Source organism: Opisthocomus hoazin, chromosome 2 (genome assembly GCF_030867145.1).
Source record: "Opisthocomus hoazin isolate bOpiHoa1 chromosome 2, bOpiHoa1.hap1, whole genome shotgun sequence".
NCBI classification, from domain to species: Eukaryota; Metazoa; Chordata; class Aves; order Opisthocomiformes; family Opisthocomidae; genus Opisthocomus; species Opisthocomus hoazin.
In genome coordinates this window covers 24,502,802-24,515,025 of record NC_134415.1, presented here as the reverse complement: position 1 = coordinate 24,515,025, position 12,224 = coordinate 24,502,802, and positions in this window count along the sequence as shown.

The window sequence follows — 12,224 nt, the reverse complement described above, 5'->3', positions numbered from 1 at the left end:
GGCGCTGGGAAGGCCTTGCAGAGCCTGAGGAGGAAGGGTGCCATGCTGGAACTGAGGCGAGGTGCAAGGCTGCTGCGCTGGAGCTGAGGTTAGTGAGCCTGGTTTGTTTCCTTCCGTGGGGAGCTGCTGTGGGGAGGAGGCGAGGTTGGGTGGCCCTGGCAGCAGCAGCTGTGCCCAGGGGGGACGGTGAGGTTTGGCCATCGGAGCGGTTTCTGGAGGGCGCCTGAGGAACCTGTCCTTGTGTGGTGCTGAGCTGCGACAGCCATGGCACCGCCATCGTGGCCTCGCCAGCTCTGATGGGGTGACATGTGGAGTGCCCTGGGCTGTCACTTGTGTTTACAACTTTTTCTGAAAATTAGGTGTCTTACAGGCATATGGAAAGAAAGTATATGTTTTTGTTTACACTAAGGTGTTTTTTATTGGGCTTTTTCATCCTTAATGATTTAATACTAGTGGCTTATATATATGTATAAACATCTATATTTATACATGTACGTGTCTCAATATATGTATGTGTAAAGATACCTTTACACCATTAGGGGAGAGCTCCCAATGTCTGTACACAAGTGGTATCCTATTTTCTAAATCTTTAATGTACGCAGATGACGTGTTTAGAAAACACCTGTGTGTGAGTGATGCAAAGTGCCAGCTGTGCCAATGTGATCTAGAGACAGGTAATCCCTCCTACCCCCTCCCGCCTATTCCCCACATAATAAAGTGGTTCACCTATGCCTCATCTTCCTTTTGAAGTCCTGCTGCCAGACCTTGCTCTCCCTGCTTGGAGCTGCTGCCCGGCGTTAGTGCCTTGTCCTTGGGGCAGCTGTCAACTGGCCAGGGGCTTGGACAGGCCAGAGGTGCTCCTGAACTGCCCTCGGGAGGAAAGGCTTCCCTGTGGTGAGTCTTCCATGCTGCCTGGTTTATCTTGGTGCCCACCTCTTCTAGCCGATGCCTTGTTCTCTATTAATTTGCTTGGTGTGGATGTCATGCCTGCAGGCCTGTATCTCCCAAGCTCCTCTGAAATCCTTCCAGGGTCTCTTTTAAAAAGATCCCTCTTAAAATTTGTGTTGCTCCTCATTTAATGTTGAGTATGGACTCCACGTATGCTATGGGCTTATTCTGGCTGCTTTGTGTTCCCACTGATCAAGGAAAGAAAGAGGGCTTGCTTACAGATGCGGATAAAGTTTACATGCCTGTTGCTTATTGCTGGAGGGAGAATTTACGAAGATTTAGCTATTGCCTGATTCTGGAGAATTAATAGTTGTCAGGTTAGGGAGCAGGCTTTGTGTTTATTCCTATATGCTCTTGCTCAAACAGGGGGTCCCACTGGAGTGGGAGATGCCAGATCTAGAAGGAAAGACAGGCTCACACAGGATAGCCCTTCCTTATGTTTATTTCTAAAGGTTTTCTTTCTGGTGTATTAGTACAGTTTTGGTGTTTGTGAGGTTCTTAAGTGTTTGCTTGTTTCTTTGAATGAATCAATAGGGAACTTTCCATAATATTGGGCCTTGCACATCCTAACAAATGCCTGTAAAAGTCTGCAATAACGATTTGGCTCACCTAATTGTTTTGAAACCGAAGTAGTAAATATTTGTAATCTTAACTTTACAAATAGTAAATAGCCAATGAAAGTCTGCTCTTCATAATTTTTCCAATAGATGGCACTGTGGTCCCACAAAGGAAAAAATTAAAAAACAAAGCATTCCCAGACATCCTAAAAATAGAAATCACTTGCCAAATGCCCGGTTGTTCACAGCACAGAACAATAGGCAGAAATTCCAAGGGTTGCTTAGAAAACAAAGCCCACTGGAGTTATAGATATGTTTGTTTTTTATTTTGCCTCCTTCCACCCCTATATCCCTGCTTTGTATATAACATCTTGAGGACTTTTCTGAATTGAAGTCTACTGGTTAGTTGTGTTTGGAGTAACAGCAGAGGCTGGGGTGTATCATGTTTTTTAAGTCTGTATGAATTCAGTACTGTGTCAAAGTGCCAACATAGCAAGCCCAGCTTAGATTCTCTTGAATAAATTTTTTAAAACACAGCTGGTTTCAGAGGCTTTTGTGCAGTGCTTCCTAAAGTCCAGGTGGCTGCTTCCTACCAAGGGTGCCCATGCTGTAGAGGTGTTAGGCTTGGAAGCAGCATCTGGGAGGAAAGGAACAAAATGTAGGAGTTTGCAAACTGTGGGGAATGAGTCTTTTAAACTAAATAGAAATGTGCTCCTTTTGTGAGGGGAAAGATAACATAAGGATGGGGAGAAAAATTAAAAAAAAAAAAAGTCAGATGGTCCCGTGGAAGCTTCATTGGTGATGAGAAGGGCTGAAAGGTGAAGGGGATAACTGGGCTGATACAGGCTGACAGAAGGAGAAGAAGGGAGAACTTGTAGGATGGGTGGAAAAGCAAGCTCACAAAGAGAAAGAATTCATGAATTGCTTTCTGAAATCGGAGAAGGGAATGTTATAAGGTGGGAACAAGAACAAAAGAGAAAATGTAGGGAGACAATGAAAGAAAATGAGGAGGGAACAGAGGGAGCAGATAGAAGAACATAAGTAAGGAAGCTTTGGGGAAAAAAAAATCATGTTGTCTGGCTATAGCTGTACGAATGTGCTGCCTAGGGCAGTGAAAAGCAAATGAGTAAGTGTTAGCCAGTCAAGCCAACCTAAGATGGAGTTGCTGTAGAAAGCAAATTGGCCTGTACATTTTGTTTGAGCCAAGAGTGATCTCAAGAGGCAGGTTTTTCTTCTGTGTGTGTTTTGAGTGGTTACTTCAGAGTGGCAATGTAAGAGACCCCTTGGTCTCTCTAGGGATTGAAGCTGGTGTTGGGAGGGCTAGAGAGCTCAGCTTTCTGGTTTGGAGAAGGAAGGAAATGGACAATCAGTACAGGATTTTGTGCCCATTTAGTTTTCTTGCTTATGCTGAGTTTGCTGTGTTAGGCTCCGCTTTTAAGGCGGAAAAAGATTCTTGGTTTCTTCAAATAGTTTTGGTGCAGCCTAAATATTTGAAACCTTGGAAAAGTCTCAAAACACAGCAAAACAAATTAAACCAGACCCAGGGAAAGAACAAGCTGAGGAAGTGGCTGAAATGTCAGGGGGTAGTCAGAGAGTCTGTAATTAAAAATTTTGGAGGAGGGATGCTCCCTTGAAGGATGCAATGAGCTTGTATTGCCTGCTTCAGTTCTTTATACATGGAATAGCAGGTTAGTGGTAGTGCTAAGAAATACTTCTAGAAATTTTACTGTGAAGTTACACTTATGAAGATTGTGGGGAAGAATAAAGCAAGAATTTTTGAACATTTGTCTTCTGAAAAGACTGTATGGAATTCCTAAGAGGCAATTGTGCTGCAGGTCATGTGGCTGTATGGTGTAACTTAGATGGTTTTCTGGTTTTGTGAAGAGAGACTGTCGAGTAAATCATAAATATGAACATCTAAAATTATTGGCAAGGTCTCCGAGTCAGTTGACTTCACTGCTTGCATTGATTTTCCATGTATCCTATCCATTGAAATAAGGATGAGAGTTGGTTAACTGTACAGCTTCATTTTAAGCACTATTTATGTGCTGTTTAAAGGAAAACTTTACAGAAGGCTGTAAATCTCTCTTTAAGGAAAGTCACATCAGACTTGTGCTAACGTGTATGAAGGCTGTTTAATATTAGAAAGCTGTTAATTCAAACTTCTGTAGCTTTGTCAGTGAGCTTCATTCTGGAAAATGGCTGAAAATGTCTTAGAAGTGAAAATATGCTCACCTGACGTAGGGTTATGGGGAGTTTTGTGTGAAACTGATGCTGGATTTGAGGGTGTTTTCAGCCAAGGTGAGCGGAGGGGGGGTGTCTCTGTATGAAGTGACTGGATGCAGTTACTCTTGCATGCTCTGGGCCGCTCTGCCTCACTCTCCACTGACTTTGCTTCTGCCCCACCTCTGCCCTCACAGAGGGGCTCAGCCTCAATAGATAGAGGGTTGCCTTGAAGCTGACAGTATTTCAGGGAAGACAGAAAGCACCCATTCTGTTGCTTCCCTCCGCACCCACATTTCCCCATACTCTAAACTGCCTCCTGAGGGGCTCAACTTCTCTCCCACTTTGGTCAAGTGCTCTCAGGCTCTCAAACTGCAGTGTGAGGTTGCCTTGTCTCAGTGCAGCTGCAAACGCGTTTCTGTAAATCCTCGTGGAGTGGCAGGAGGTGCTGCGCTTCCCGGGGTGGCTCAGGAGGGGCTGCATGGACACAGATGGCTGTAGGCTGGTAGTGGCTTGGGCCAACTCAGAGGCCAAGTCTTTTGTTGGATCCAGCCCTAACACCTCAGGTGTACTTGTTGCTTCTGGAGACTTGCAAAGTCAATCAAGCTTGATGGCTGTGTCCCATTGAAATCAATGCCAGGAAAAATGGCTACATTCAGTTCTATTGAGATTTATAGGAGCTTGCATATGTATTTAAGTCCCTAATAGCTTTGAAAATTTGAGTGCTAATACTGAACTGTTTGTAAGGCCGATAGTAGCCTGCATCTGTTTAAAATACTGCTGTGACTGATGGGTGCATCTCATTGTGTCTGTCATTCTCATTAGCTATTCTGTGCCTGCAGTGTAGCCTAGCCAAAAAAATACTTACAGCTATTTATTATGATAAAGGAAATGTTTGGTGTGGTTGTGTCATTGTTTCTTAAGTTCTTAATGTATACTATCTTTGAAAATCCATTTTTTTCTGGAGTTGGAGACTTCTGTATCATTGGGGTTACTAGGAGTGCTATGGTGTGTCTTTGTATTTGAAGGCAAATTTCTTAATAGAGAACTAGGGTACTTGCCCCATTGCCTTTAGATTCCTAATAACCATAGCCCTTTTGTAGGATTCTTACAACACTTGGCCATATTTTCAGAGCTGTTTAAGGATGCCTGCCTGATGTTGATGTTTATCTACCTGCTTCTAAGCATCTGGATGTTGTAAGGAATATCTAGCAAACAGACATCTTGTTGCAAATGTAATGTATTTGAAGTATTCTTGCAGTATTAGCCTCTGTCATCTAAATACCTCTGAACATAAAAGCCAAGCTGTCAAGGAATGAAGATTGAGGTGACTGTTTTTGAAATGTGGTATTAATGTATAATACAAATGGGTGCATTTTCACTGATGTCGGTGAATTTGCTGTAAGAGGATAAAGATTGGCCCAAAGTAATGGGAAGCTTATGTCTGGCTGCGAGGAAACCAGAAAATTCAAGGGGCTTTAAAGTATGACCCACTGCAATATTCAGTATGTGTGATTTTTGGCATGATTCAGCAGTAAATACTAGTTGAAAACAGAAGCACAAATTATAGGGTAAATAATTCAGGCCAAAGAGAGGCCTCCTGCTTATGTGTTCATAGTAAAGGAAATGGAAGTAGAACCGCAAAATACAATTGCTGGGAAGAACAGCAGCAGTTTGGAACATTCACTGCTAGAACTGTAGTAATGATCCTCCTGGATGACACCTGAAATCAGAAGGGCATAATCATCTCCTTTGTATGTATGTGTGTGCACTGATCAGTAAATCATGTGAAGACTGCTGCGCTTGGCAGGCGTCATTTTGGAGGGGACTTTCTGTTCTGTGGCCGCTGGGTTGGAGGATATAATCAGCATAATGCTACGTTGGTAGATGATCTAATAAATGTCTGTGACTTGACTTGTAAAAGTTTCCCTGCCCCTCCCCCCCCCCCCCCTTTTTTTTTTTCTTTTGTGGTCATTGGGCTAGATGCATCATGAACTGGAAGAAGAGAACTACTTTATGCTAAATTGCTTTTCTTTCACTTTGCATTGAATTTGGTATTTAAACAGATAGCTTTGGCTGCTGACATAAGGCAGTGCTTGTCTTATACTCTGTACATAGAGAGCCACCTAAGCAATGTTCTTAGATGTCATTTAATGTTATAATGTTTTTACCTTCTGGCAAAAAACAGAGCCAAGGTAGTCCCAGCAGATGTATTTGGCTAGCGCTGTGGCTGAGTGATCTGGGCCTCCCTTTGCTCCATTTGGAATGAGGAGGACCGTCAGAAATCAACAAGTCCCTTCTACAAGTGAGGTGCAAATGAAGGCAAATAGCAGAATGAACCGTTAGCACAGTAACTTCTCTAGCTTGGGCATCTCTTAGTTGCTCTTGGAGCTTAGATTGCCTTGGCTTAATGTCTACCAGGCTTTTCACAATGGGGAGGGGTGTTACTGGTGTGTGACCCCTGCAGAGCCAGGAGTTGAGGACAGCTAGCAGCGTTGATCAGGTGTGACACATGGTGAGCTCTTGCTCCAGAGTTGCTTCCTTGTGCAGTGTGATAATTGGAAAACTACAATTCCATGGTGTCTCCAGTGAATGCTGGTTTGAAATACAAATCACACTGTATTTAATTTTTATATGGAGTATTTCTGCTTATTAAGTTGCTTGTTTTCTCTGGAAGCTAATCCGTGGGATAATGGGGTGAAAATTTCTGTAGCTTACTCCATTAAATGACTGCTGGACAATATAAGAAAGTGAAGTTTAAGGGTCAATTTGGAAAGTAACTTAGACCAGAGGTTTCCAATAACAACTGTGGTTTGGATACAGTTGAAATAAGAACAACACATCTAAATTCAATTGTACTTGCATGGGCTAAGTAATAGTCTTAGAGTAAATGAACTACACACATTGGAGACTAACAAGCCATATCCTGAAAGAAAATTATAACTGATACAGACAAACTGGGGAAAAAAACTGGTAGTGATTACAAGCTATGAAAGTGCTGGTCCTAGCTGTTCCACTCAATAAATAATCCTGAAGGAGTAGTAGCAGCATTAGTAGTAGCAGCATTTAGCCATCTGGCTTGGCTTCTGTGGGAGGTTTTTAAAAAACGAACAAAAAAAAACCCACACGCCCTCCACCCCTGCTCCCCCCCAAAAAAAAGAAAGCAAACCCAAAGCCCTCTTTCAGTGGATACAGTTCCACTAACATAATAGGAGAACTTGGCCCTGTGTTTTAATGTTGCAGTTCCTTGTGTACTGTACATCCTGCACTTGGATCTCTTGTGATTATTTGATTTGATAGGGCAGATGTTTTCTTGATGTTCGTGGACCACCAATGGTCCGTGAAGTCCTATTTAGTGGTCAGTTCAAGTTGTCATGCATCAGTCTGATGATGCTGGTGGTCTGCAAGAAACCTTGAGGTGGCTGCAGACCTATGAACCTTTGCCCTGTAGCACTGGTGGCTGCAATCTCAAGCTTGTGTTGCCCACGACACTGTGGACAAAAAAAAAAAAGCAAACTGTTCCTGTCTCTTGTGTAATCAAATCTACCGTCTTTCCTGTTTCCTTGGCTTGGAATTATAAACATGAGTGGTGATCTGGCAAAAAGGCTTCTCGCTCATTCTTTGTAGAGTGGATATTTATGAGCTACTCTGCGTAAATGAGTCTTTGCTGTAGCTTGATGTCGCTGTGACTGTGTTTCCCACACGTTCTCTTTGTGTCTTGTTTTACTGATAAACTTTTTATCGTGCCTGTGTTAAACAATGTGATGTTTACAAATTATCAACTCAAGTGTCAAATGTTAGCTTACTACATCTAATTTTTTTTGACTGATGTTTAATTTTTTTTCCTAAAATTTGGCTTTATTCATCCTATAAGAAAATGAAGCTAAGGATGAATGTTTTAATCTCTGAGCAGAGGCTTGTTTGCCTTTTCTTTGTGCTAGTGCTAGAAGTAAAACTTCCTTGAAATATATAGTTGATAGTATTTCTTGGTATGTGATTCATACCATAATCAAACTGACAGACATCAAGGGAGCACTTATGAGTTTAAGCTTGGAATTAAGTCCAGTAAAATGCTTCTGGAATCTCATGGTAATTTCCTTTTATCAATGTAAGTGATGCAATGTGAATCCATCATAATTACTGTGAAGCTACACCTAATTAGGCGATATGATTGAAGCTGAATTTTTCCAATGGATTTTTTAAAGAAATGAGAGATGGTAACAGAGACAAGTTGTGTAATAGTCATCATTTGATGCGTTTGTCCTCCTGTAAATAGAAGAGACCTATTTCTTCTATTCAGTGTTCCGCATTAGATAGTAAGCAATCTGTTCAAAATTATTATCAACTACTATTCTAATACAGTAGTGGTATATTATAATTCTGTTCTTGTGTACTTCCGTGCAAGGCATAGGCAAATCAGGCTTGTACTGTTAAGCATCTGTATCTGGTAAAGCCATGCGTGACTAAACTTGGTGCAGTGGCTCACATCCTTCATTTGTTTACACTGATAGAAATTGAGGTCCATGTTCACTCAGCTAAGCTGAGTTATTTCAAATTTATACTGGTGAAATGGGAACAAAAATATCTGGCGTGCGATTTAAGTATACTAGGATGAACTTATTAGTCTCATTTGTCTGAGAAGTGCCAGTCGAACAGTAGAGGACAGGGCATGAATGTCAGACTGCTTCATGGGTAACAGTTGTGCAAGACAGACCACACTATGCGAGAGCTCTGTATGTGTACCTAAATTTAGTTACCGCAGCTAATCTAGGTCACAGTGAAAATGATGTTGTGGTACTTTCACATGAGTTCCTTTTTTTTCCTTTAGTGACTTTTGCTAGGTGAACAACTTTGATTTGGTCTACAGGTGAAAAATGTTGTCTCTTGGCAGATTGGACATGAATTTTGACAATTACAGCAGGCCGTATCCATCACTTGGAAGAGAGGACAACTCATTATTCTGTGACTAGATGTGGGGAAATAAAAATTAATTGAGAATATGGACTACTGAGTTTTTCCAAGAAGTCTACTACCCTTGGGTCCAGCCCTGGTAACTGGAACACCAGCCCAAGCTGCTGGAGGGGATGGTGTCCACACTGATGTTCAGCTTGCCTTTGTGCATGGCTGGAGGAACCTGCAGTCTTGGATGTCGTATTCCAGAGTTGTCACTATGCGTGCAACATTACTTTTGGGGCCTGATGCTGACAGAGGGAACTTTATTCAAGGCTGTGGTGCTGCATTGTATGCAACATATGGAAATGTGTGGGTTATTACCAAGTGTTGGGTGGCCATCCCATTAGAGGGAAGTAGAGCTACTGTACTTGATTACAGCTGACCTTGTATCTGTATGCACAAATACTCGATACTCTTTCTCAAACTGATCAGATTAAGTAGGTCTAAATAGTTCAAAAGCCTGTAACAGAATCTTTGGAAATAGTAATTAGACCATTAAGACAATCAATTTTCAGCAGATGGCAGCATTGCACTCTGTAACTTCATTTTTCCAGCAGTGGTTTTGCAACTCTACTACTACTACTCAGCTGTCAGCCTCCTACCAGCATAAGTAATCCAAAACCACTTCTAAAATGATTTCAAATACAGGTCTTAGTAGATTATGATAATTGGGTATTGTTTCAGACTCAGGGCTTTCAAAATAGCACTGTGCTGCATAAAAAAATATTATACTAAAAAGCAGCTCGAGTACACCTAAGTCTTTTCTCTTAACTGTTTAAGTAATTGCTTTGAGATAGAGAAAGGCTATTTGATAAAAATGTTCTTATTTGTAAAAACATTAGCAAGTCACTTAAACTTGCAAGATTTCAAACTGGAGCCATGTGTGTAGAGCTGTAAGTGACTTCCTGCATATGATGTCTTTAAGATTACAACATTTCCCCATTCCTTCTTTGGAAAAAGTGTGCTGACTTACCTAGTCCTTTTTGTACTACACCTTTTAAACAGCATGCAGCCTGATTGTCAGAGTCCATAACTAGGTAGTGTACCAGTGGACATACCCTTGTTAAAAGTTGTCAACTGTTTGACAGTGTTCAAGTGTTCAGATACAGTAGTTAACTGAGTTCACCCTCACAAACTAAAATTAAGAATATTGCATTGTATACAAAGCATGTGCTTGATTGTACATTCAGTCTGGTTAATTTCCACCAATTATGGCAAAAATGGAGACGTTCTTCCCCCTGCCCTGTTTCCCTCATTAATTCATGACAGTTCCACTAAGAAAGCTGTTCCTGCTACTAAGGGAGAGGGCTGACTTCAGAGACCTCTGCAGAAAAAAACTTTCTAGTTCCAGATAGACATCTGTGTGTGATGTACTAGTATATACATAATCCTAAACTGCATAAGAGATTTCATTTTTCATGTATTCTCTTAAGGAGAATATAACGCTATTCTTAGGTTTGGCACAAGATGCGCTTTGAGAGTACTGCATTACAACCAGCTAGTACTGATGTAAATGGCAACACAAAATACAAGGCGATAATAAATGGAAACTAGGTCAGTCATTGCAGTCATTCAGAAAGAGGTTCAAAAACACTTCTCTTGCAGATCACGCCCCTGCAACTGTTGGGTAGAAAAGAGTATATTGATATCGATTAAATTAGTGGTCTTTATGCACCTACTTCAGAGTTTGGTTTCAGAGTGAATGAAGAAACCTTCATCCTTTCCATCTCCTTCCTTTTTTTTTTTTCCTGCAGGACAAAATAACAGTATAAGCAACCCCAAAGTTCAGACTGAATCATTTGGATTACACTCTGGTACAATTCTGTCTTTTGTCATGCAAGTGAATCATGATGAAAATTTTGAATTATTCTGTTTTTTGCAGTCAAAGTAGAATACTGCAGGTGCCAGATTATTTTGCAGAGATGACTGAATAGTTTTTCAGCTATACACTGTTAGGATGTGACCATCTCAGTATTCTAGAAGAAATTAAGTATATGCAAATTTCACTTGAATGGGAGAATTTCAGGAGTATGAGCAGCATGGGAATTAGTATTTGAACTGACAGGGCTCCTCATACTAACCACATCCTTAGAACATGGTCTGGTGGTCAGAGCAGTCTAATGCATACAATTTTTTTTCTCAAACTGCATAGAGGCATTGGTGAATTAAAGTTGTGTGTTATGTAGTAGAAATGTGTGGCAAAGGATTTTTTGGCCTACCTGAACTTCCATTGCAACTTGAGTAGACTAATAAGAATTGGAATTAATTTCCTGTTTTCATCAACAGTTTAATGGAGCTTGCATAAGCCTGTTCAAAAAAAAAAAAAAAAAAAAGGCAAAAGTAAAACGAACAAAAAAAGCTTTGTTAATGTTGCAGGAGGAAGTACTTTGAAAAGATTAGCAAACTTAATATTTTATCCTTTAAAGATGCATTGAAACACTTGGATTCACTGCCGTGCATGCATATATTGTGGAAGAGTATTATTTAGTATCTTTCATCTTGGTAGCATTTTAAAGCTTTGACATGAAGATTTTGGATGATTTGTGCAGAGTCATCCTTTACTTTCTGCTCTCTACAGTTGAAGACGTAGTATTGTTGTATTCTCTTGGAGGGAAGCAACATGTGCTTTGTAAAAAGCAGTCAGTATTGTTTCTCTTGTGTAGTAACATCTCCCTTCTCCAAAGCTGGGGAATGGGGAGGGAAGCTCTTAACTGTATCTGCCCTTCCAAAGATCTCACAAAAAGCCAAATAAATGTCAGGAGTTTTTTCGGTCTTGGAATTAAATCAGATAGTCCATCTCCCGTGTCTCTTTGTATATTAAGTTTGTGAGATAAGTCACTCTTTCTAAAACAGCATTCACAGATCTTTTCAGAGTGCTACACAAAATATTTTTTTAAAAAAACAAGACAGAAACACTCTTAAAAAAAACCACAACCGAACACAAAACCAAAACAAAAAAACCCAAACAAGATAAAACAAACTAAGCAATCAAAAAAAAAGCAACAAACCCTCAACCACCCACAGAAGTCAGATCTCACTTTGAGAGACTTGTTCTTCCAGCTTTGTGGAGTCTGTTCCTTTGCTGTGTTGGAATGAGCAGTTCCGGGGAGGGCAGCTACTTTGGGTGGTTTCTGCTGCTGGAGTTTTTGTCTGGAAGAATGTCTTCCGCTGTATATTGCTCTGGTTTTGCGACAGCATTTTACATCAAGAAAAGTTGCACCACAGTAACAATAGGCTTAATGGTGCATTAATTCCTGGTGTCACTTCAGTAACACTATAGAGTGTATTCTGAATTTGAGATAAAATCTAAAAGATGAAAATAATCTTCCTCATCTGTAACAAGCACTTAACTGCTTTTTCAGGTTTGAATGACACACTTGCTTCTGGTCTGCTTGAATGACCATGTTTCCATAATTTAATGAAATACTGGATTTTGTTAATTTGGTCTTCCAGAGGATATTATAAACTGCTCAAACAATCTGTTTTATCTTTTGAGATACTGAGCAACACTTATGGGGGAAATGAGTGGAATGTGTGGATATC